At 50.8% G+C, this 23305-nt stretch overlaps 1 protein-coding gene across 2 annotated transcripts in view; it reads right to left on the reverse strand.

Annotated features, from left to right (window-relative positions):
* Positions 1-22774, reverse strand: part of GRIK4 (glutamate ionotropic receptor kainate type subunit 4) — a 241974-nt gene extending 219200 nt beyond the window's left edge. For both annotated transcript variants that reach the window (XM_036354352.1, XM_036354351.1), the window contains exon 1: positions 22645-22774. The gene's annotated coding sequence lies outside the window, so the exon portion shown is untranslated. The remainder of the gene's footprint in view (positions 1-22644) is intronic.
* Positions 22775-23305: the final 531 nt, after the last annotated feature.

Genomic DNA, 23305 nt, shown 5'->3' on the forward strand with positions numbered 1-23305 from the left:
ATAATACTAAAGGGAGGATTCCAACAAGAAAATATAACTCTGGTAAACATATATGCACCCAATACAGGAGCACCCAAATACATAACAAATTTTTGGAGGATATCAGGGAGAGAATGATAGCAATACAGTGATAGTAGGGGACTTTAATATCCCACTATCACCATTGGACAAATGTTCTAAACAAAAAATCAGCAAAGAAACATCATTCCTAAATGATACACTAGATAAAATGGAATTAATTGACATCTTCAGAACATTTCACCCCAAAGCCACAGAATATACATTCTTCTCAAGTGCACATGGGGCATTTTCAAAGATAGACCATATATTCGGTCACAGGCAAAGTCTCTTCAAATTCAAGAAGATAGAAATAATATCAAGCACCATCTCAGACCACAATGGCATAAAACTAGAAATTAACTACAATAAAAACCATAAAAAAAATAAAACACCTGGAGGCTATATAGCATGCTATTAAACAATGACTGGGTTACCAGAGAGATCAAAGAAGAAATAAAAAAGCATCATGGCAACAAACAACAATGAAACACAATAATCCAAAATCTATGGGACACAATGAAAGCATTCTTGAGAGGGAAGTTCATAGCTCTATAGGCCTGCCTCAAAAAACAAGAAACAATGGTAATAAATTATCTAACCCTACAACTCAAAGAGTTAGAAAGAGAGCAACAAGAAAAGCCTAGGTAAGCAGAGGAAGGAAATAATAAAGATCAGAGTGGAGATAAATGACATAGCGACCAAAAAAAAAAAAAAATACAAAAGATCAACAACACCAAGAGCTGGTTCTTTGAAAGGATAAATAAGATTGATGAACCTCTAGCCAGGCTGACCAAGAAGCAAAGAGAGAGGACCCAAATAAACAAAATCAGAAATGAAAGAGGTAAAGTAACAACCGATCCCACAGAAATACAAATGAGTATGAAAAAATACTATGAACAACTCTATTCCAACAAAATGGACAACCTAGATGAAACGGACATATTCTTAAAAAAATACAAGCTCCCAAAACTCAACCAAGAAGAGTCAAAAAACCTGAGTAGGTCGATAACTACCAAAGAAATTGAAACAGCAATCAAAAATCTTCCAGCAAACAAAAGCCCTGGTCCAGGTGGCTTTACAGGGGAGATCTACCAAGCATTCAAAGAAGAACTAAAACCTATCCTCCTCAGACTATTCCAAAAAATTCAAGAGGAAGGTATACTTCCAAGCTCCTTCTATGAAGCCAGCATTACCCTAATCCCAAAACCAGATAAAGACACCGCAAAAAAAGAGAACAACAGGCCAATATCCTTGATGAACATTGATGCTAAAATCCTCAACAAAATCTTAGCAAATCAGATTTAGTAATACATTAGAAAGATCATACACCATGACCAAGTGGGATTTAGTCCAGGGATGCAAGGATGGTTCAATATCCACAAATCAATAAATGTGATACATCACATAAACAAACTGAGAGACAAAAATCACATAATCATAAGCACTTGACAAAATCCAACACCCTTTCTTGATAAAAACTCTCAGCAAAGTGGGAATAGAGGGATCATACCTCAACATAATAAAAGCCCTATATGGCAAACCTATAGCCAACATCATACTCAATGGGTAAAAACTAAATTCATTTACCCTAAGAACAGGAACAAGACAAGGATGCCCTCTTTCACCACTCCTGTTCGACATAGTACTACTAGACATAGCGATCAGACAAGAAGAAAATTAAAAGGAATCCAAATTGGAAAAGAAGTAAAACTGTCCTTATTTGCATGATATTATACATAGAAAACCCCAAAGACTCCATTAAAAAACTACTAGACTGAACAAATGAATTTGGCAATGTAGCAGGATACAAAATTAACACCCAGAAATATATGGCCTTTTTATACACCAATAATGAACTCACAGAAAGAGAAATGAAAAAAAAAATCCCATTTACCATTGTACCAAAAAAATTAAGATACCTAGGGATAAACTTAACCAAGGACGTAAAAGACCTATACTCGGAAAATTACAGGACATTGAAAAAAGAGATAGAGGAAGATATAAACAAATGGAAGAACATATCATGTTCATGGGTTGGTAGAATCAACATCATTAAAATGTCCAATCTATAGATTCAATGCAATACCTGTTAAAATGCCAACATTTCAAAGTTCTAGAACAAACTCTCCAAAAATTCATCTGAAATTTAAAAAGACCTCGAATAGCCACAGCTATCCTGAGAAAGAAGAACAAAGTTGGAGGGATCACAATACCAGACATCAAACTATATTACCAAGCCACGGTTCTCAAAACTGCCTGGTACTGGCACAAGAACAGACATATAGACCAATGGAACAGAATAGAGGACCCAGAAATTGACCCAAGCCATTATATTCAATTAATATTCGACAAAGGAGGCGAGAGCATACAATGGAGTCAAAATAGCTTCTTTAATAAATGGTGCTGGGAAATTTGGTCAGATCCATGCAAAAAAATGAAACTAGACCACCAACTTACACCATACACCAAAATAAACTCAAAATGGCAAAAGGACTTGAATGTAAGAAGGGAAACCATAAAAATCCTACAAGACTCCATAGGCAGCAAAATTGCAGACATATGCCGTAACAATACCTTTACAGACACAGATCCTAGGGCAAGGGATACTAAGAAGAAAATAAACAAATGGAATTACATGAAAATAAAAAGCTTCTTCACAGCAAAAGAAACCATCAACAAAACAACAAGAAAGCCCTGCAAGGGAGAACATATTTGCCAGTGTTATCGCCGATAAGGGTTTAATCTCCAACATTTACAAGGAACTCATACAACTCAACAAAAGGAAAATAAACAATCCAATAAAAAAAAAATGGGCAAAGGATCTAAATAGAATCTTTTTGAAAGAGGACACTCAGAAAACCAAGAGACACATGAAAACATGCTCAAAGTTACTAATAATCTGAGAGATGCATTTCAAAACGACAATGAGGTACCACCTCACACCTGTCAGAATGGCTATCATCAACAAATCAACAAATGACAAGTGCTGGAGAGGATGTGGAGAAAAAGGAACACTCACTCGTGCACTGCTGGTGGGAATGCAGACTGGTGCAGCCACTGTGGAAAACAGTATGGTGTTTCCTCAAAAATTTAAAAATGGAACTGCCATTTGACCCAGTAATACCACTTCTAGGAATATATCCCAAGAAAACAAAAACACCGATCAAGAAAGGATATATGCACCTCTTTGTTCATAGCAGCACAATTTACAATAGCCAACATTTGGAAACAGCCTAAATGCCCATCAACAGATGAGTGGATTAGAAAACTGTGGTACATCTACACAATGGAATACTATGCTGCTATAAAAAAAGAAGGAATTCTTACCATTTGCAGCAGCATGGATGGAACTGGAGAGCATTATGCTGAGTGAAATAAGCCAGGAAGTGAAAGAAAAACACCACATGATCTCACTCATTTATGGATAATAAAGAACATTATAACCTGATGAACAAAAAGATAGATACAGAGGCAGAGAAGCATTGAACAGACTGTCAAATTACAGCAGGAAGGCTGGGGAGTGTTGGGGCAGGGGGGAGTAACAGATCAACCAAAGGACTTGTATGCATGCATATAAGCATAACCAAAGGACACAAGGCACTGGGGGGAGGGGCGAGGGGAGGGCATGTGCCGGGGTGTAGGGGAGACCGGGGGAAGGTCACTGGGGAAAAAAAGAGATATATGTACTACTATCTGTGATACTTTAAACAATAAAAAAAGGGCAGAAGAGTTGAATAGACATTTCTTCAAAGAGGATATACAGATGGTCAAGAGACATGTGAAAAAATGCTCTAAGTCACTGATCATCAGAGAAATGCAAAATAACACCACTTTGAGATATCACCTTACACCTGTCAGAATGGCTACCATAAAAAAAAATTAGCAAATACAAGTGCTGGTGAGGATGCAGAAAAATGGGTGGGAATGCAGACTGGTGCAGTGGAAAACAGTAGGGAGTTTCCTCAAAAATTAAAACTGGAACTTCCATTTGATCCAGTGATCCCACTTCTGAGAATATATCCTAAAAATCCCGAAATGCCAATCAGAGAAATTGTATACACCCCTATGTTCATAGCACCACAATTTACAATAGGTAATATCTGGAAACAGCCCAAGTGCCCATCAGGAGATGAGTGGATAAGAAAAGCTGTGGGACATTTACACCAGGGAATACTATGCAGCTGTAAAAAAGAGGGATCTCTTACCCTTTGAGACAGCATGGAGCAGCCTGGAGAGCATTATGCTAAGTTAAATAAGCCAGTCAGAGAAAGACAAGTATCACATGACCTCATTTATTTGTGGAATCTAATGAACAAAATGAATTGACCAACAAAATAAGACCCAAAGCCATGAAGCCATAGAACAGACTGACATACCTCGCTCGATGTGGAGTTGGGGGACAAGAGAGAAACACCAAAGAACTTATATACGTACTAGAGGCCTGGTGTATGAAATTCGTGCATGGGGCAGGGGGAAGGTCCCTCAGCAGGGCCTGTACCTTCTCCAACCCGGGACCCCTCGGGGGATGTCTGACTGCCTCTCGCAATCTGGGACTGTTGGCTCCTAACCACTCGCCTGCCTGCCTGCCTGCCTGCCTGCCTGATTGGCCCTAACCCCTCTGCCTGCCTGTCTGATCACCCCTAACCACCTCTGCCTGCCTGCCTGATTGCCCCTAACTGCTCCCCTGCTGCCCTGATTGCCCCTAATCGCCTCTGCCTTGCCCTGCACCCAGGACCGGGCTTCCCTCCCTCTAGCCAGCTGCAGGCACCAAGGACCCGGGCCGGCTTTCCCCAGGCCAGCCACAGCTGCAGGGAACCATGGGCAGGTGGCTTCGCCTGGGCCGCAGCCGCAGGCTCACAGAACCGTGGGTCAGATGGCTTGTCCCTCTCCCAGGCCACAGCCACAGGTGCTGGCACCTGGGACCATGGGGTGGGTGGCTTGACCCTCTCCCAGGCCTCAGGCTCAGGCGCTTGCACCCAGGACCATGGGGCAGGTGGCTTGTCCCTCTCCCAGGCCAGGCCACAGGTTCAGCCACTGGCGCTCAGGACCACGGGGCGTGCAGCTTGTCCCTCTCCCAAGCCGCAGCCTGGCTGGTCCCCATTCCTCTCTCGTGAGCTCATTTGTGCCTGGCTGGTCCCCAGTTCTCTCTCCCCAGTGTTGAGTGTCTGAGCCGTTACAGTGTGATGGAATGATGACCATTTTCATATTGGCTCTTTATTATATAGGATATGCATAGCCCATGAACATGGGCAATAGGGTGGTGAAGACCTGGAGGTGGGAGGGTAGGGGCTGGGTGGAGGGGAGTAAAGTGGGTAAACAGGAGACATCTGTAATACTATCAACAATAAAAAATATACCATAATAAATAAATAAGATAAAATCAAGAAGTTATCTGACTTGCTCTTTGCCAAGCCCTATGAGATTAGGTTTTTATGGTCTCCATTCTACTGCTGAGCAGACAATCTTCAGATATGGTAACTGCCTTGTCCAAGGCTGCATAGTAAGTAAAGAGGCAAGGACTCTTACCCCAGGTTGGCCCTATTCTGCCACCTTTCCACAACACCAGGTACTTCCCACACATCACAACGCTCCCTCCCCAGCCCAGTGCTGCCAGGGAGCCCCTCCTCAGGATGCTTATGGAGTTGCTCAGAGGGAGCCCCCAGTCTGTTCTGCTCGTCCCCATTCCAGCCTGGATCCTGGGTCTTAACATGCAGAGAAACTGGGCATGCACCTGACAGGTGGGGCTTACTGCCTGCTGTGGGTTTGCGTGATGTGTCAGCCCATCTCTCCTCCATAAGCCTCTGGGGTCACAACCCCCAGAGGGGAGGGAATGCTTCCGTCTAGGTTAGATGGGCTAGCTAGAGGCCAGGGAAGGTGGGGGAACCTCTGAATCAGGCCCCAGCCCGGGGGAGCAGTGGAGCAGGTTACTTGCTCCCCTGGTTTGATAAGAGGCTCCTTTCCTTATCAGTCAGTCTCTAAGGAGAGGCAGGAAACAAGAATGAACAGGGCTGAGGATCCCTTTTTGCATCCTGATTCTGTAAGTTACATGACCTTGGGCAAGTTACTTGTCCTCTTTTAGTGTCAGTTTCCTCATTTATAAAAGACTAGTGGCCCGGTGCATGAAATTTGTGCATGGGGGAGGGGGAAGTCCCTCAGCCCGGCCTGCACCCTCTCCAATTTGGGACCCCTAAGGCCACAGCAGTTCTCAAGCTGTGGGTTGCAACCCCTTTGGTGGTCGAACGACCCTTTCACAGGGGTCACCTAAGACCATCCTGCATATCAGATATATACATTACGATTCATAACAGTAGCAACATTACAGTTATGAAGTAGCAACGAAAATAATTTTATGGTTGGGTCACAACATGAGGAACTGTATTTAAAGGGCCAGAAGTTTGAGAACCACTGCCTTAGGGGATGTCCGCAGTCGGACATCCCTCTCACAATTTGGGACCCCTGGCTCCTAAGCGCTCACCTGCATTCCTGCCTGATCGCCCCTAACCACTCTGCCTGCCTGCCTGACTGCCCCTAACTGCTCTCCCCTGCCAGTCTGATCACCCATAACTGCTCTCCCCTGCCGGCCTGATTGTCCCTAACTAATCCCATGCTGGCCTGATTGTCCCTAACCTCCTCTGCCTCAGCCCCTGCCACCATGGCTTTGTCCAGAAGGACGACCAGAAGATGTCTGGTCAACCCAGTCTAATTAGCATGTTAGTGTAGATTAGTAAACTCAGACAGCCATAACAAAATATTATAAATTTGTGTGGCTTAAACAACAGAAATATATTTTTCTCACAGTTCTGGAGGCTGGAATTTGGGGTCAGAGTACCAGCATAGCATCGTCCCATACACCAGAAAGTGGTGGATCGATCGCCAGTCAGGGCACATGTCCAGGTTGCAGGTTCAATACCCAGACCAGTGAGTGCAGAAAACAACGGAATAATATTTCTCTCTCCCTTCTTCTCTCTGAGATCAATTCAAATGAATGATAAATAAATAATGTTCTCTAAGTATGATTTTAACAGGAAAGACATTAGTGATCTATGAAGTGAAAAACTCGTTATAACACATATATACAGCATGACCCCATTTAAAAAATATATATTTCTTGATTTCAGTGGAAGGGAGGAGAGATAGATAGAAATATAAATGATGAGAATCATCGATCAGCTGCCTCCTGCATGTCCCTACTGAGGATCAAGCCCGAAATTTGAGCAGGAACCATATCGTGACCTCCTGGTTCATAGATCAATGCTCAACCACTAAGCACCACCAGCCAGGCCTCATTTTAATCAATAACAGGCACATGAGGTACATTGGCAAGATCTCACTCCTAGACAATAGTCTGAAATTGCCCAAACTCCTTTGCAGCTAGGTTTCTGGATATGAATTTGTCTCTGCCGATTGGATGTGCTTGCATAGTATTTTGAAGGCAGAAGTGGGGCAGAGGCATCTTCCTGCAGTTTGGGCTGTTTGCTGCTGATCATCATGTTTGCAGACACGTGGAGGTTTTCTGCAGTGGAATCCAGGCTGTGCACAGGCAGTTGTGGCAGAGGCAGTGCCCAGTGACCTGTTTTGTGTGAGCTGGAGGGCACTTGCGGAGGCAGCAAATTCCTGATCCTCACGTCACAGCTATGCCAGAGTGTCCTAGAATTCAGTTGTGGCTGAGAGGGCAGCTCCTCCCACTGGGAGGGAGTCTTTCCTGGTCCAGGCTAATACCCACTCCTCCAGCTTTTCGATGATTTCCCAAGCACCAGTTCCCTGTGCTAAATTCTTTCCTGACTAAAATAGCAAAGATCTAAAAACCTTTTGGATCCTCTACTTTCAACGAAAACAATGCCGCACAGGGTCGGGTCTGAGAAGTGGGTGAGGTGTTACGGAAGGCTCCCTTCTTTGAGTCTCAGCTTCCTCTTCTGTAGAACCGAGACCAAAGATTATCTGCTTATACTTATTGAAGACCATGGCAGCTGTGTTTCCCGAAGATGGCCACAACATTTCCTATCCCTCCTGTGGCCTTGCCACTTTCCACCACGTCCTCTCTCTTGAAGTGGGGCTGACCTCTGAATTCCAAAGCCAAGGCTGAAAAGGCTCAGGGCTGTAGCCCTGCCCACCCTGCCAGGGTTTCCAGCTCCGGTCCCGCCCACACCACGCAGGGCTCTGTCTGGAGTGGGGCTTTGCCCTCCTGGCTCACTCCCTCTCCCGTCTGCAGCCCAGCACCTTGCTGCACATCATGGCCCACCTGTTGGTGCTGCTGGGCCCAGAGGGTGGGGTAAGAGCCCATGTTGTGCCTCACACCTCCTGGCTCCTGTGTGCTGCTGCCCCCTGCGCCCCACAACCCCTATTTCTGCCTCTGTTCCGACTGGGGCCACACACCCAGGTGCTGTGTGCGGCCTGCAGGGACTGCTGTGGCCACCAGCAAAGCTTCCCCACCCATCCCCGGCTCCAGCGCCCTGATCCCGGGTCCATTTCCACCAAAGGAGAGCTTTGCCCGCTCAGCTGCCCGAGACAGAGACCAAGCAACTCCAAGGTCCCCCGGACCCCAAATTTCTGCCGCCAAAGTGGTTGGCCAGCTGGCCCCACTCTGATCGGGGTGTTGGGGGTGATCGGCCCAGATCAGGACAGTTCGCTGGCCGCAGTGGGTGTGATAGCGACCAGTCGTTAGGTCGTTATGGTCATGATGGCATTGGTCTCTTGTTTTTTATATATATACATGATTGGACTACATTTGACTTGACAAATGTATTGTGCCCTGTGCCCATCTGTGTCCCAGGTAGCCTATACTTGGTCCCAGACCTGTTTCAACTCAGCTGCAGGCACCACTGCCAATCAGCAGAAATGGGCATAGAAGGAACTGAGCTGACACCGCTGACCACTGCCAACACCAGGTGGCTGGGGTGACTATGCATCCATGCATAGCACCTTATCATGCCTCAAGAACCAGGGTCACCAAGGGCTCATCCCCAGGATCCTGGGTCCATCTTCACACAAGGGAGCCTTCTCTGAGGTCCTCTGTCCCCATAGTCTCCATACCCTCCTCTGCTTACTGCTCCCCCTATAACTAACTCTGCATGAGAGTAAATGGATTTTGGGGTGCACACAGTCCCCAGCTCACACTAGATATCTAGAGAAACACCCCTGGGGCCAGGCCTCTGCTCGCAGAGCCTCCTTCTGGCTCACTGCAATGCAATGCCCTCACCCTGGTCTATAAGTTGGGGCTCCCTACCCATAGACCACCACTGCTCTCACCAGACGTCCCTGTCCAGTCCATGTCTATGGAAACCTCAGCTGGGTTAAAGGAGAAGGTGGTGCTTAAGGCCAACGTCCAGGCAGGTCCAGGGTTTGTTAATCGTTGTTCAGCTCTATTATGGGTTACACTAATTCCATAATCCACCAGGGAAATGTGTTTTGAGATCTACACAACCAACGTTTTAATCCCACATATCTGTGAGTTGAAGCAGCCTATCCAAGATTTCCAGCTCCAAGGCACATTGCTAGCCTAGGGCTCCAGGACACTGAGTATCTGCAGACAAGGGCGTCACGCAGGAAGCCATGCATTCAACAGTATTTACTGAGCACGTGCTGTATGCCAGTACTGCCCTGGTTTGGGGACTTAAACTCTGAGAAACAGACACAGGCCCTGTAACAGTGGAGTTCCTGCCTGAGGGGGAAGGCAGACAATGACCTCTGCTCCTGTCCCTGAAGCCTGCAAGAGTGGCCTCACCTTGCCTCACTGCCACCCACCTCCATTCTCCCCAAGGTGAGCTGTGTACATTCCTTTTGTGCTGGGTGCTGGAGGCTGGAGCAGAGAGACCAGCTGGCTCCTTGGAGAGGCATTGGCCGATATGGAGAAGCCACGCATACAGAGGAAAGGGCAATTCTATGGTTCGGTTGTGTAACCTTGTGCAAATCACTCAGGCTCTCAGAGCATCCGTTCTCTCCTAGAACTAGTAACTCCTACAGCGTAGGGTTGCTGTGAGGTCTTGTGATGACATATGAGGATGGACACCTGAGATACAACAAGAGCAACAGCATTATTGACACAAAAATATAGGACAATGATCAGCTCCACTCCAGCTCCTGAAGCCCAAGGTCAGGCTGTGAGCATCTCCTCTACAAACTGCCCTCCCCAAAGAAGAGCTGAGGGGAAGAGAGACAGCCGACAGCGCCTGCTGGGTCAGACTCTGATGGAAATATGCTCTCAGCTTAGTCTAATTGCTATAATTGCTGGTGTACTTCCAATTTGCACCCTACCTGGCAGATCTCATGTTCCAGCCTATTTACTTTAGACTCTGGCAGGACTCTTATTTTTCAAAGTACAGTGGAATGGTGCTACTTTACCTCAAACTGATGCGCTTTCTCCACCGAGTTGCTCACTCTGTACTCTTAGATTGGGTCATCTGAACTTCATGGTTCTTTGATGGGGTGTCTACAACATCACCTAGCCTCACAGAGCTCAAAAAAGCCAGCCAGTCAACCCTGTCTTCAGCGCTCTGCCACCAGGACACCAATCTAGTATCTGACAGATTTGAAAGGTCTGCATGCATTTTCTCAGGGCACAGGCCTGTGACATGCAATGACTGTGACTGTCACACAAGAGCTACTCAGGAAACGTGGTGACAACTGCTACTTCTCTTTAATTTCTCATTTTATTTATTTGGGTCCTACCTTTTTTTTTCTTTGTGACCCTGGTTAAAAGCTTGTGAATCTTTTCATCTTTTCAAAGAACCACCTCTTGGTTTCATTGACCTTTTGAATTGTTTGTTTGTTGTTGTTTTTTTAGTCTCTATGTCTTCATTTCTAGTTTGATCATTATTTCTTCCATCTACTTACTCGGGGCTTTGTTTGTTCTTTTAGGTGTAAGGCTAGACTGTTTATTTTAGGTGTGAAGTCAGACTGTTCATTTCATATTTTTCTTGCTTCTTGAGGAAGGCCTATATTACTATGAACTTCCATCTTAGGACTGCTTTTGCTGTGTCTCTTAAAGTGTAGGTTGTTGTGTGTTCATTTTCATGTCTCAAGATAACTTTGATTTTTTCCTTGATCTCACTGTTTAGTAACATGTTATTAAGCTTCCATGTGATTGTGTGTTTTTCAGGTTTTTTTTGTCTTGTAATCAGTTTCTAACTTCATAACATTGTGGTCAAAGAAGACGCTTAATATGATTTCAATCTTCTTTAATTTAATCACACTTATTTTGTGTCCTAACATGTGGTCTATTCTAGAAAATGTCCAATTTGCACCTGAAGAGAATGTATATTCTGCTATTTGGGGATGAAATGCTCTCTAAATCCAACAAGTCTAGTGTGTCGTTTAAGGCCATTGTTTCCTTGTTGATTTTCTGTCTGGAAGATTTATCCACTGATATCAATTGGGTGTTAAAATCCCCAAATATGACTGTATTACTGCCGATCTCTCCCTCTATGTACATCCAGATTTTATTTATATATTTAGGGGCTCCTGTGTTGGGTGCACATATGGTTATAAGGGTTATATCCTCTTGTTGGATTGATCCCTTTAGCATTGTCTCTTATTATGGCCTTTGTTTTTAAATCTATATTGTCTGATGTAAGTTTTGCTACTCCAGCTTTTATTCATCTCCATTTGGATGAAATATGTTTGTCCATCCCTTCACTTTTAGTGTGAATCTTTTGTTCTAAAGTGGTTCTCTTGTAGACAACATATGTATATGTCTTGTTTTCTTATCCATTCAGTCACCCTATGTCTTTTGATTGGAGCATTTAATCCCTTTACATTTAAAGTAATTATTGATAGGTACTTATTTATTGCCATTTTATTCTTTATACCTTCATTCCTCTTTCTCTCCCTCTTTGTTCTTTCTGCTTCTTAAATAAGACTATGTAACATTTCTTGCAACACTGGTTTGATGGTAATGAACTACTTTTGCATTTCTTGTGTGGGAAGTTCCTTATTTTGCCTCCAATTTTAAACGATAGCCTTGATGGGTAGTCTTGGTTTTAGGTCCTTGATTTTCATCACTGTCAATATTTCATGCCAATCTCTTCTGGCCTGAAGTGTTTCTGTTAAGAAATCCTCTGACAGTCTTATGGGAGCTCCCTTGTAGGTAACTTTCTGTCTTTCCCTTGCTGCTCTTAAAATTCTCTTTGTCTTTAACCTTTGCCAGTTTAATTTTGATGTGTCTTGGTGTGGGCCTTTTGGGGTTCATCTAGATTTGGACTCGCTGTGTTTCCTGGGCAGGTATGTCTTTTTCCTTTACCAGGTTAGGAAAGATTTCAGCCATTATTTTTTGCTCTCTCTGTTCTTCTTCTGGGACCCCTATGATGCAGATGTTATGCTTGATGCTGTCCCAGCGGTCCCTTACACTTTCCTAATTTTTAAAAATTCTTTTTGTTGCTCTGCTTGGGTGGTTTTTGTTATCTTGTCCTCTTAATCTCGGATTTAATCCTCTTCTTCATATAACCTGCTGGTGAGTCATTCTAGAGTATTCTTCATTACAGATATTGTATTCTTCATTTCTCATGGATTCTTTTTTATGGTTTCCATCCATGTCCTTTTTTATGCTTACTGTCCCTTTGTTTAACTTCTCACTGAGATATCCATTCTTTCCCTGAGGTCCTTGAGCATCCTTATAACCATTGTTTTGAATTATATCTGGTAGCTTGGTTGCTTCCATTTTATTTAATTCATTTTCTGGGGATTTCTCTTGTTTTTTAATTTAGGACATGTTTCTTTTTCTCCCCATTTTGTCTGCCTTTTTTGTCTGTCTCTGTGTCTTAGTTAGATCTGCTATGACTCCAAAATTTGAATTCTACTTTCATGTTGTAGGTGTCAGTGATGCAATCTTCCAGATCAGATGAGCTGGGTGCTCCAGGAATGTCTCTTGTATGCCCCCCTGTTATAGTTTGGTCTTGAATGATGTTGGCCCATTCGTTAGTGGGGTTAACCTCAGTCTGGCTGACTATAAGGATAGACCTTGGTCACAGTATCTGAGCTGCTATGTAGGGGCTGCTCCCTTAGGTAGAGTTGTTCCCAGCAGGGTCTGGTACCTTCCAGGAAACCCCCCTTTAGGTGTGCTACTTTTGTGGCTAGTTGGGTCAAGACCTCCTGTGGTCTGTAATCTACCGATTGTGTGGTTCTGGGTCCACCTGGGTAGGGTTTCAGTGCAGGTCAATCTCAGACACTGGCTGAAACTAGCTTTGGGCTACATATCTGGAACTACCATGCAATTCATGTTTGTGGTTGCTTCTACTGGACCTGAGTGTACAGAGGAGGGTCCAAGCTGTGTACAAGGTTCAACTTCCTCCAGCTCTGAGCAAGGGGCAGATTCATAAAAGTTCCTAGGCACCCTGAGGTGCACCTCAAACCTGTCAGCCACTTCGCCTCTCCCTGAGGTTACTTAGTCTTCCTTGAGAGCCTCTGGAAGAAAAACTGTAGAGAGGACCCAGGCTTTCCCCAACCCACAGATCCTTCTACTAGGCATGAGCTCAATAGGGCAGGGTAACTAGGGTTGAGAGGATGGGGCTAATGGGTCTCCTGCTTGGAGGCAGTGTAATCAGGCCCTCAATGGGGGGAAAGTGGCCCTATTCCAGAGCCATACTAATCAGTCTCTGCTAGAGTTTCTGACCCTAGTTCCCTAGGAGAAATGCTCCACAGGTTCAGGTTGGGCGCAGCCAGCCATCTCCTCCATAGGAGCAAACTCAGCAGGGCAGAGCCCTCAAGAGTCTGAAGGGCAGGCTAAATGAGTCTTCCATTGTGGGGGGTTGGGGATGCCAGCTGAGCTTGCAGAGGGGGTAACAATGCCCCCCCCCATGCCAGAGCCACACAACCCAGAACCCATTTGAGTCCCAGACAAGAGCCTCCAAGGGAGATGTGCTCCAAAAGTTCAGAGTGCTCTGTGCAGCACTCTGATCTCCCTGAGAGACTGAACTCAGCAAGGGCAGGGCCCTGGGAGTCAGACAAACCAACCAAGAGAATCACCAGGTGGGGGCAGTTGGGCTCCAGCTGTGAGAGTGAGTTGGGGAAGAATGGCCGCCATTCCAAAGCTACCTAGCCCAATGACTGTCTGAGCCTCCACCAAGGGCTGCTCCAGAAAAAGAGCACCAAAGGTTCCTATTGGGTGCAGCCAGCGGACTTTTCTGCAGGACTTGACCTCGGTAGAGTGGTGATGCCAGTATTTGGAGGACCAGGCTAGCGCACGCCCCTGTCATGAGACCTCGGTGGCTGATCCCACACACCTCTCCTCAGGCCACACCACCCAGATCTTCTCCTTATGACTCCCATATGCCGAGTCACCTTCCCTCTACCAGTGCCACAGGTAAGTGTCCCAGAGCAAGATCATGTGTGTTGGCCCTTTAAGAGGGCACCTTGGCCCTAGCTGGTGTTGTTCAATGGTTAGAGTGCCAGCCCAAGGACTGACGAGTTATGGGTTAAATTTCAGTACCTCGGTTGCAGGCTTGATCCCAGCCCCAGTTGATGGTCAAGAGCATGGTTCAGACTGCCAAAGTTATATCCAGCTCTACCACTTACTAGTAAGTCACCTTGGGCAAGCTATGCAACTTCTCTAGGCCTCAGTTTACTCATTTGTAAAATGAGACAATAGAGCCTACTTATAGGATTGTTGGAAGATCAACTTAATGTACATAAAGCAACTGGAACATAGTATGGGCTCAATGTTAGCCTTCAGAAGATGGGGAGGAGCAGCAGGGAGAGGAGGCGGTGGCAGAGCAGCAGCTGAAGCTGGTCAACCAGCCAGTAGAGATTCTGTCTGTAGGTGAGAGGAGAACAGCAGGTGAGATGTTAAATGAATGATCTCAAGTTCCTTCCAGGAATAAGATTCTATGACTCATTTAACCTCCCAGGGTTTCCATTTTCTAGCAATTACATAGGCATTACCATTCCAGGACAAATGCTGCTGTATTCTGTGTAATGTCCTCAACCTTGGGAAGAGTCGGTTTACCCAAGGATCACTGTCTTCAATGTCTGTGCAGGCCGCTAACAGCCTTCAGAAGGTTCTCGGTGTATGGACAGAGCCCAGGGAAGGGATCCAACTTCCCAATCAAATAGCTGTTGTCTTCAGCAGTTACTAACACCCTGAGAGAACGCAATGACACTTCCTAGGTGTCCCGCCTGTCAGACCTGTGGCCCTGCGAGCTTGTCGGGTGAGGAGCAAAAACCACTAAGAACATCCTAAGTCTTTGAATATGTGCTACCTACCAGGAAGTGGCATGGCAGCTCCAGCAGAGGGCAGGTGGTGCTGATGGAGGCTTAGGGGTAGATGAGATCTGGTGAGAACGACACCACCTCCACCTAGGGAATGACACAAGAAGGGCCTCTGGCCCTCCCTAAACCCGTTAGTCTCCTCTACTTCTCATAAAGACTCTCTCGCCTCCAGAAAGAGCGATGCCCAACTCCCATCTGGTCACCAACCTTGCTGGGGACAGTCTTCTGTCATCTCATGAACGGAACAAGGCCAGGGGGCACTGTAAAGGTCGGTAATACCCACAACTGCAGCAGCAGTGCTCCACTGCATTCCTTCCTGAGATGTCCCAGCATGCCTCAGAGAGTGCACACCCCAGTTAGCTCGTCCTCCTGAGGACCTGGGCAGCCATGCCAGCCATTGGGGGGCTGGGCCCTAGAGAGGCTGGTGATTAGACTGGTCCTGGTGGGTCTGAGCTCCATCAAATGCTCAAACTTCTTGGTGCCTGAGGGCGTTTTACCTAAAATGTGTTTACTCTGAGCCAGTGTCCCAGGCCACCACTCTGACTCCCTGTCCTGGGAGCCTTCACTCAACTGGGGACCCGGTCAGGTTGTTTATGAAGTGCCCCTGTTGAAAGGAAACTGAGGCAATAATAAGTAGCCTGGATTTCCTGATTCCAAGCCAGGTCTCTTCCACTGGCCCATAGCATACCCCTACTTCCCCAGAGAAACCCCTGAACTCTGTGCGCACCCCGGCTTCCGTTTCAGCCTCTGTGACCAAAATATCCCACAGCACCCCAAAGAGAGATAACCACCGCCATCTGCTTTCTCTACTTCTCTGAATGAATTCTCTGCAAAAACCCTGAGGAGAAGGAAGGGCCATGGGGGCTGACTTACAGGTGAGGGCAGGGCTGACATACAAGTGAGGGCAGGGCTGACTTACAGGCGAGGGCAGGGCTGACTTACAGGTGAGGGCAGGGCTGACATATAGGCAAGGGCAGGGCTGACATATAGGCAAGGGCAGGGCTGACTTACAGGTGAGGGCAGGGCTGACATATAGGCAAGGGCAGGGCTGACTTACAGGTGAGGGCAGGGCTGACTTACAGGCAAGGGCAGGGCTGACTTACAGGTGAGGGCAGGGCCTCACAGGGGTTGGACACCTGCCCAAGGCCTTTTACAATGAATGGCAGGCCAGCCTCAAACTCAGGAATGGGTAGCAACTGATAAGCTTGTGGACTTACTTCCCAACCCTGGGAACAGCTAGTGCAGAGCTGGCACCTCCCGGGTCAACATAAAAGAGAGAAGAAAGTCATAGCAATCAGACAGGCGGCATCTTGCAGAAGGACCCTGGGACACCCACTCCTGGAAGCGGGGCCCACATCACTGCCCTCACATCCACGTTCTAGGAACTGATCTCTGTAACAAACATTTGTTAAGCATAAGTTAAGGTCACTTAAATAAGATAGATATTTATTAAACACCTGCTCTGTGCAAGGCACTTGGGACAGGACTGACCTTGAGCAAAGCAGGTGTGGGATCCCAGCTCTCTTGGAGGTAAGCTCCATTCCAGGTCCCCTGGAGGTGAAACACAGATGAGCAACTTTGAGAGCAGTGAAGGCTGGGCACATGGTGAGTGCCATGAGGGGAGAGCAGAGAGGGCTGGGCACAGGGTCCCAGGGCCAGGAGGGGAGAGCAGAGAGGGCTGGGCACATGGTGAGTGCCATGAGAGGAGAGCAGAGAGGGTTGGGCGCATGGTGAGTGCCATGAGAGGAGAGCAGAGAGGGCTGGGCGCATGGTGAGTGCCATGAGAGGAGAGCAGAGAGGGCTGGGCGCATGGTGAGTGCCATGAGAGGAGAGCAGAGAGGGCTGGGCGCATGGTGAGTGCCATGAGGGGAGAGCAGAGAGGGCTGGGCGCATGGTGAGTGCCATGAGGGGAGAGCAGAGAGGGCTGGGCGCATGGTGAGTGCCATGAGGGGAGAGCAGAGAGGGCTGGGCGCATGGTGAGTGCCATGAGGGGAGAGCAGAGAGGGCTGGGCGCATGGTGAGTGCCATGAGGGGAGAGCAGAGAGGGCTGGGCGCATGGTGAGTGCCATGAGGGGAGAGCAGAGAGGGCTGGGCGCATGGTGAGTGCCATGAGGGGAGAGCAGAGAGGGCTGGGCACAGGGTCCCAGAGCCAGGAGGGAAGAGCACAGAGGGCTCGCAGAGGGTGTGGAGGTGAAACCCAGTCATCAGAAATGCCTGAAAGAAGTGCCGTACACAGCACGTGGCTGCAGGTGCTCACCCTCACACAAGTCTGCTCACCTGCTGCCCAGAAAGCCCCCTACCCAGCCCCCCATGCTCCAGCGGCCTCCCCTCCGCTTGGCTGTCAACAGACTCAGAGCTTCCCTCAGAGGGGCTTCACCTCTGGCTTCGTCTCTGAAAGTGGCATCACAGTTGCCCTCACCTCCAGGGCGAAAACCTCAAAGTTCTCTCCTCCCCTGCTCCCTCATCTGCTCATCCAATCTGTTGTGTGCTCTGCTCTTTGGAAATGCTACTCAGTGCACCTCCTTCTGCTTTCACCGCAGCCCCAGGCCCTCAAGTCCTGGCCGGCACTGCACACCTCTGCCCATGGATCCTCAATGTCTCCCAGCCTGGATGTGTCAACCGGACTCTCTCCTCTCCGCTCACCCGCCCTCCTGAGCTGACTCGTTCTGCCGACCCCCGCCCACTCAAGACCTTCCTTTCCTGGCCTCACCGCGTCCTCAGGACACACCTGCCCCCCTCCTGGTGCAGCCCTCCTCACCCAGGAAGGCCCTCCTCTGCCCTGAGCTCCAGTCCGGGGGTGTTCTGTGCTCACCACTCACATCACCCACCTGCCCAGGGAAGAGCCCAGTGCAGGGGCCCCTCACTAAGTAGTCCCTGCGGGGCTGTATGCAAAGGACACACATACATTGAGTGGGTTCTGTCGTGGAATAACACCTGAGAGGAATCTATGTAATAAAAGCCTAAGTGCCCGTTAAGGCAGAACGACCAGTCGCTATGATGCACACTGACCACCAGGGGGCAGACGCTCAATGAAGGAGCTGCCTCCTGGTGGTGAGTGCGCTCCCACAGGGGGAGTGCTGCTCAGCCAGAAGCCAGGCTCATGGCTGGCAAGCACAGTGGCGGTGGTGGGAGCCACTCCTGCCTCCGCGGCAGCGCTAAGGAGCAGCAAGCAGGCAGGCGGTAAGGAGCAAGGGGTCCCAGACTGTGAGAGGGATGTCCGCCTGCTGGCTTAGGCCCGTTCTGGACCAGGCAGACATCCCCTGAGGGGTTCCAGACTGCTAGAGGCCCAGGTCCCCAGGTCAGGCTGAGAAACAACCTCTCCCCACCCCCCGCCCCCGCCACCCCCAGTGCACAAATTTCATGCACTGGACCTCTAGTCTTTTTATAAAGGGCCTCTCCCTCCCTTTTCCAGGCCCAGGAACAGGGGAAGGAGCTGGGGTTCTGGAATGTCCCCCCACCCCCATCTGTGAAGCAGCACAGACATCCCACTGCAGTGCCCCAGGGCCCCTCCTCACCTGTAGAAGTGGAGATGCTCACAGCTGCCTCATGGGGAGCTGGGACGACTGAGAGGGATAAGCAGAGCAGTGCCATGGGCAACTGCTGCCCTTCTTCATCCCACATTTGACCTTGGCGGGCACTGTGGTGGGAGATGTGTTTACATTTGATTTGCTAAATGGAACGCATACCCTATTTTACATAACCAAACGCTATAATCACTTCACATGTTCCCGCTATGAGCAGGGGCCAGTTTACGGGATGCAGGATGGCCCGTGCGAGGTAGGAGCCCAGGATGTGAAAGGCACCTGGCAAAAGGCTCTGCTCCTCACGGGACGTGCCATCTGCGTGGGGAGCAAGAGGGTAGGTGATTGCCCCCAGCAAGCAGGAGCAGGCAGCTAGAGCAGTGACACCAGGGCAGCGTGGGAAAGCCCGCCCAGGGCTGCTGAGTTGGCCTGCCCTTCAGGTGACAAATCAATTCCCATCCACTCACATTCTTGCTGTAACAACCTTTCAAGCAGGTGAGATTATCCCCATTTTACAGGTGAGGCAAGTGAGGGTAAGCAATTTGTTCAAAGTCACTGGGAGTCACACAGGGATAGAAACCTAGGTTTCCCAGCACTTAGCAAGTACTCCCTGCTGGCGCGTGAGGATGGGGTGGGGCTCCCAGGAGGAGGGAAGAAGAGTCCTGGTGGTGGGCAGAGGGTCCCACCCTGAGGCAGAAAGCTGGGTCCAGCCTGTGAGTGGTCTGGGCTTCCAAGCTGCTACATGGGAATTCTGTCCAGCAGCCCGGGGGCCGCTGAGGGCTCCTGAGATTGGTCACATGTCACCAGCACCTTCATCTGCAGGAAGCCAGGTGTGGCCTCAGGCTGCCCAGGGAAGAGACTGTATTACCACGACCCAGGGGGGGACCACTAGAGCCCCACGTGAGGACAGTGGCCGTGGGAAAGGGAAGATGAGACAGGGCACCCGAAGTTCTCACAAGAGCAGAGAGGGCTGAGGTGATAAGGATGGAGCAGGGGGTGGGAGAAAAAGGGAAGAGGCGCACAGGGGTCCCAGGACCAGGCCTCAGGCTTTGGAGAACCTGGAGCTCTTTCTGCAGGAGCGAGTCAAGAGAAATGGCAGGCCCAGGGTCAGGGTGGCAGGAGACCCTGGTGCCGAGCAGCCAGTATAAGGTGGAGAGAATGCAGAACCAGGAGCCAGCTAGATCCCAGACCCTGGGCGGATGGAAGCCAGCCCTCCAGCCCCACAGGGAGAGGAGAGTGCTGAGCTGACCTGGGAAGATGAAGAGAAACTGAAGCAAGGTATGGGGAGGGGAGAGGCTGGACAGCTTTAAAGCAACAGGTAGCAGCAAAGGAGCACTGGGCTGGGCGTCCAGAGACCCTGGGTGCAGCCGCAGAGCCACAGGCATTTAACCTGGGGGAGATGCCATTTCTTGAGAATCAGTAACACCTTACCGGGTGGTAGCAGATCAAATACTAGGAGATCCCAAGTAGAGATCAAATAATTTTTCTAAAAAGCATTTGGAAAACTGTGGGGCTATACACACCTAACGGATATGCCTCTGCATAAACAACAAGAGATGCTTTCTTTCCACACAGGTTCACCCACTGCCCAGCCCGTCGGCCACACAGCCCTTCCTCAGCTCCCTCCTCACAGCTCTTCCTGTTTTCCCAGCAGTTTCCCCCCTCACCCAAGACAGGCCTTCCTCTTCTCCCTTCCTTCCACCCGGGGTGGGGGAGGGGGAGGCTGGGACCCCAGCAGGGGTGCTGAGGCCCCTCCAAGGCCCTGCTCCCAGCAGCTGTGGCCTTTCCCACCACATACAAGTTTCCTCACCGTCCTCAGGGAAGACAAACGGGAGAGTCAGACCACCTTCCGGTGCTGGGGAGATGTCAGCCAAGATGCCTTTGGAGGGGGAATGGGGAAAACACAGAAAAGAGCGAGTCTCCTCTCAACCCTCTCCACGAACCCCCGCGTCTGCCCCACCAGGCAGTGCCCCAGCCCTGGGCCCGCATGCCTGCCTGGGGGCCGAGCTGGGCAGTCAGGAGCTAGTGACAAACCAGGCCACAGCTCCCCACACAAGGCTCGCGCCACAAGAAATGAACAGAATGTGGAAAATTAAACCCAGACACGGCAACATGTGCTTATTGGATTAACTCTCCAGAGGGCCGAGACCTTGACAAACACATCCAGTCAGTGAGGAAAATAACAAACCTGATTAATAATGAGACATGAGCCCTAGCTGGTTTGGCTCAGTGGATAGAGCATCCGCCTGCAGATTGAAGGATTCCAGGTTCAATTCCCCGCTCAGGGCACAAGCCCGGGTTGTGGGCTCCATCCCCAGCAGGGGGCGTGCAGGAGGCAGCCGATCCATGACTCTCTCTCATCACTGATGTTTCTCTCTCCCTCTCCCTTCCTCTCTGAAATCAGTAAAAATATAGTTTAATAATAATCATCATGAGACATGAGCTTCAGCACAATCAGCTTCCTGAGCCCCATGGAGTTCCAGGGGCTCCTTCCTGGGGGGACCAGACACAGCTGCCTCTCCGGGCCCCTGGCCGCCATCCCCGGAGCACAGACACAGGGAAGTACAGCAGAACGGATTTCTCTTGCAGATGACCCCTGCCCCCCAGGCAGCCTCTCCCCCACAGCAGTAAGCAGGGGCTCCTGGGAAGATCCCAGCACCCAGTGACTCACCGGAGCTTAAGTGAAGGTCGCTCTCTTGGTTCCTGACAGGGTTCAGGACTCCTGGCCAGTCCTGAGTGCCCACCACTTGGCAAAGGGGCTGCCCGAGCCCAGACAACCCAGGCCCCTGAGAGGCATGCCCAGAAGAGCCACTGGAGGGAGGCGGGGAGATGGCACCACGTGGCACCCCAGACAACAGCACCAGGAGGAGATGGCAGCATAGAGATGCCCAGAGCTGTGCAGCCAAAGCCCCAAAGGGGGAGAGGCTCTGCGCATTGCCCCACCTCTGCCAGGCGGCAGGGCCCTGGGCCAGGCCCTCCACCTCCTCTGCCCCAGGCCCTGGGCCCGCACTCCCCGCGGGACTCCAATGCCCTCCCTCGCTGTCACCAGCTCCAGGGAGCAGGGGAAGAGGCACAGGTGCTTTCCAGGCCTTGAAACCTCCTGCCAGACCCGGGGCCGACCCCCCACCCCCAGGCCAGGTCTGAGCTCTGTGCTCTGCCATCCCCACAGGAGAGTGCCATCAGCCACCCCTCCCCCAGCGTCCTCCCAGCCTCCGGATCACTGGCCCAAATGAAGGTCTCCCGAGTTTCTCCTGGCTTCCCGCGGGATGAACGAGGGTGGGATGCACGGAGCTCTCTTAGTCCAGGGAAAGAGCGTCATTTCTGATAGGGCTCTGGGTCCCCCGAAGCGAACAGCATGCAGAATGGCAAGGGTGGTGGTGGCCGGAGTCCAGCGCAGGGGCTAGGGGAGGCCCAGGCAGATGCCAGTGAGAAAGGCGGGCGGGGGGGGGGGGGGGGGGGGGTGTTGGTCTTGGGACCCAGGGCTGAGCTGGATGGGGGGCTGTGGCCAGGAAGCGGGGAGATCAGAGGCCCAGGGGAAAGGGGGAGGAGAGGCGTGGGGAGCACCAGCCCTGCAGAGGCGGGGAGGAGGGAAGTGGGTGGGGAGGGGGGAGGACACAGCGGGAGGACCCGGCCCAGGAAAGGATGCGGAGGGGAGGCTGGGACGGAGGCCTGCGGGACCGGGGTGGCGGGGGTGAGGGGGCAGGGCCGGCTCTCAGGAGGCGGGAGGCCGAGGCGGGTAGAGGCCCCGGGGGTAGGAGAGACCCAGACTTCCGAGTGGGGGGCACGGACGCGGGAGGGGCGCGAGCGGAAACCCACAGGACGGGCGCCGGGGCGCGGGGCACCGGCGGGGCTGCGGCGGCCTTACCTGGCGGCTCGGCACGGGCTGGGCAGGGCCGGTGCTGGCCGGCGCGCGGGTCCTTCGCTTCTTCCGCAGCAGCTGCCGCGCTCGGCCCGACCGCCGGCGGCTGGAGGGAGCGTCTGTGTCCGGCCGAGCGGGGCGCGGGCAGCGGGAGGAGTGGGCGCGGGGCGCCGCCCGGCGGGCAGTGCGGGCAGTGCGGGCGGGTGCCAGCTGGCCGGGGGCGGGGGGCGGGGGCTGCGGGCAGGGGACGCCCAGCCTCCCCGGTCGCGGCAGGAGGCGGCGGGCCCAGCTGCGGGCAAACTTCCTGCCGCCCGGGGCTGGGGGAGCCGCGGGCTCGGCCGAGGACCGGCGCCAGGCCGGGGGCGGAGGCCGCGGTGCAGGCTCCGTGGTGCGTGGACCTCAGGGGACCCGCGCAGCCCGCACCTGGCGCCGCCCGTGCAGAGGCCGGCAGCCCCCACCGGCCTGGGGAGCGACGGCCCCCGCCAGCTTCGCGGGCAAGGGCGCCCCCTGGCGGGTGTGGGGCCGCGCGAGCGGAGCTAGCCCGCAGGCTGGTGGCGATGCTGGATTCCCTGAGGTTCCGCTGGAGAGGCCCGACCGCTCCAGGAGGCCGAGGACCATCTCCTGCGAGTGGTGCCCACGCACGGCCGTTAGCACCGCCACCGGGCAG

The sequence above is a fragment of the Myotis myotis genome, unplaced genomic scaffold (genome assembly GCF_014108235.1).
Source record: "Myotis myotis isolate mMyoMyo1 unplaced genomic scaffold, mMyoMyo1.p scaffold_m19_p_20, whole genome shotgun sequence".
Taxonomy (NCBI): Eukaryota; Metazoa; Chordata; class Mammalia; order Chiroptera; family Vespertilionidae; genus Myotis; species Myotis myotis.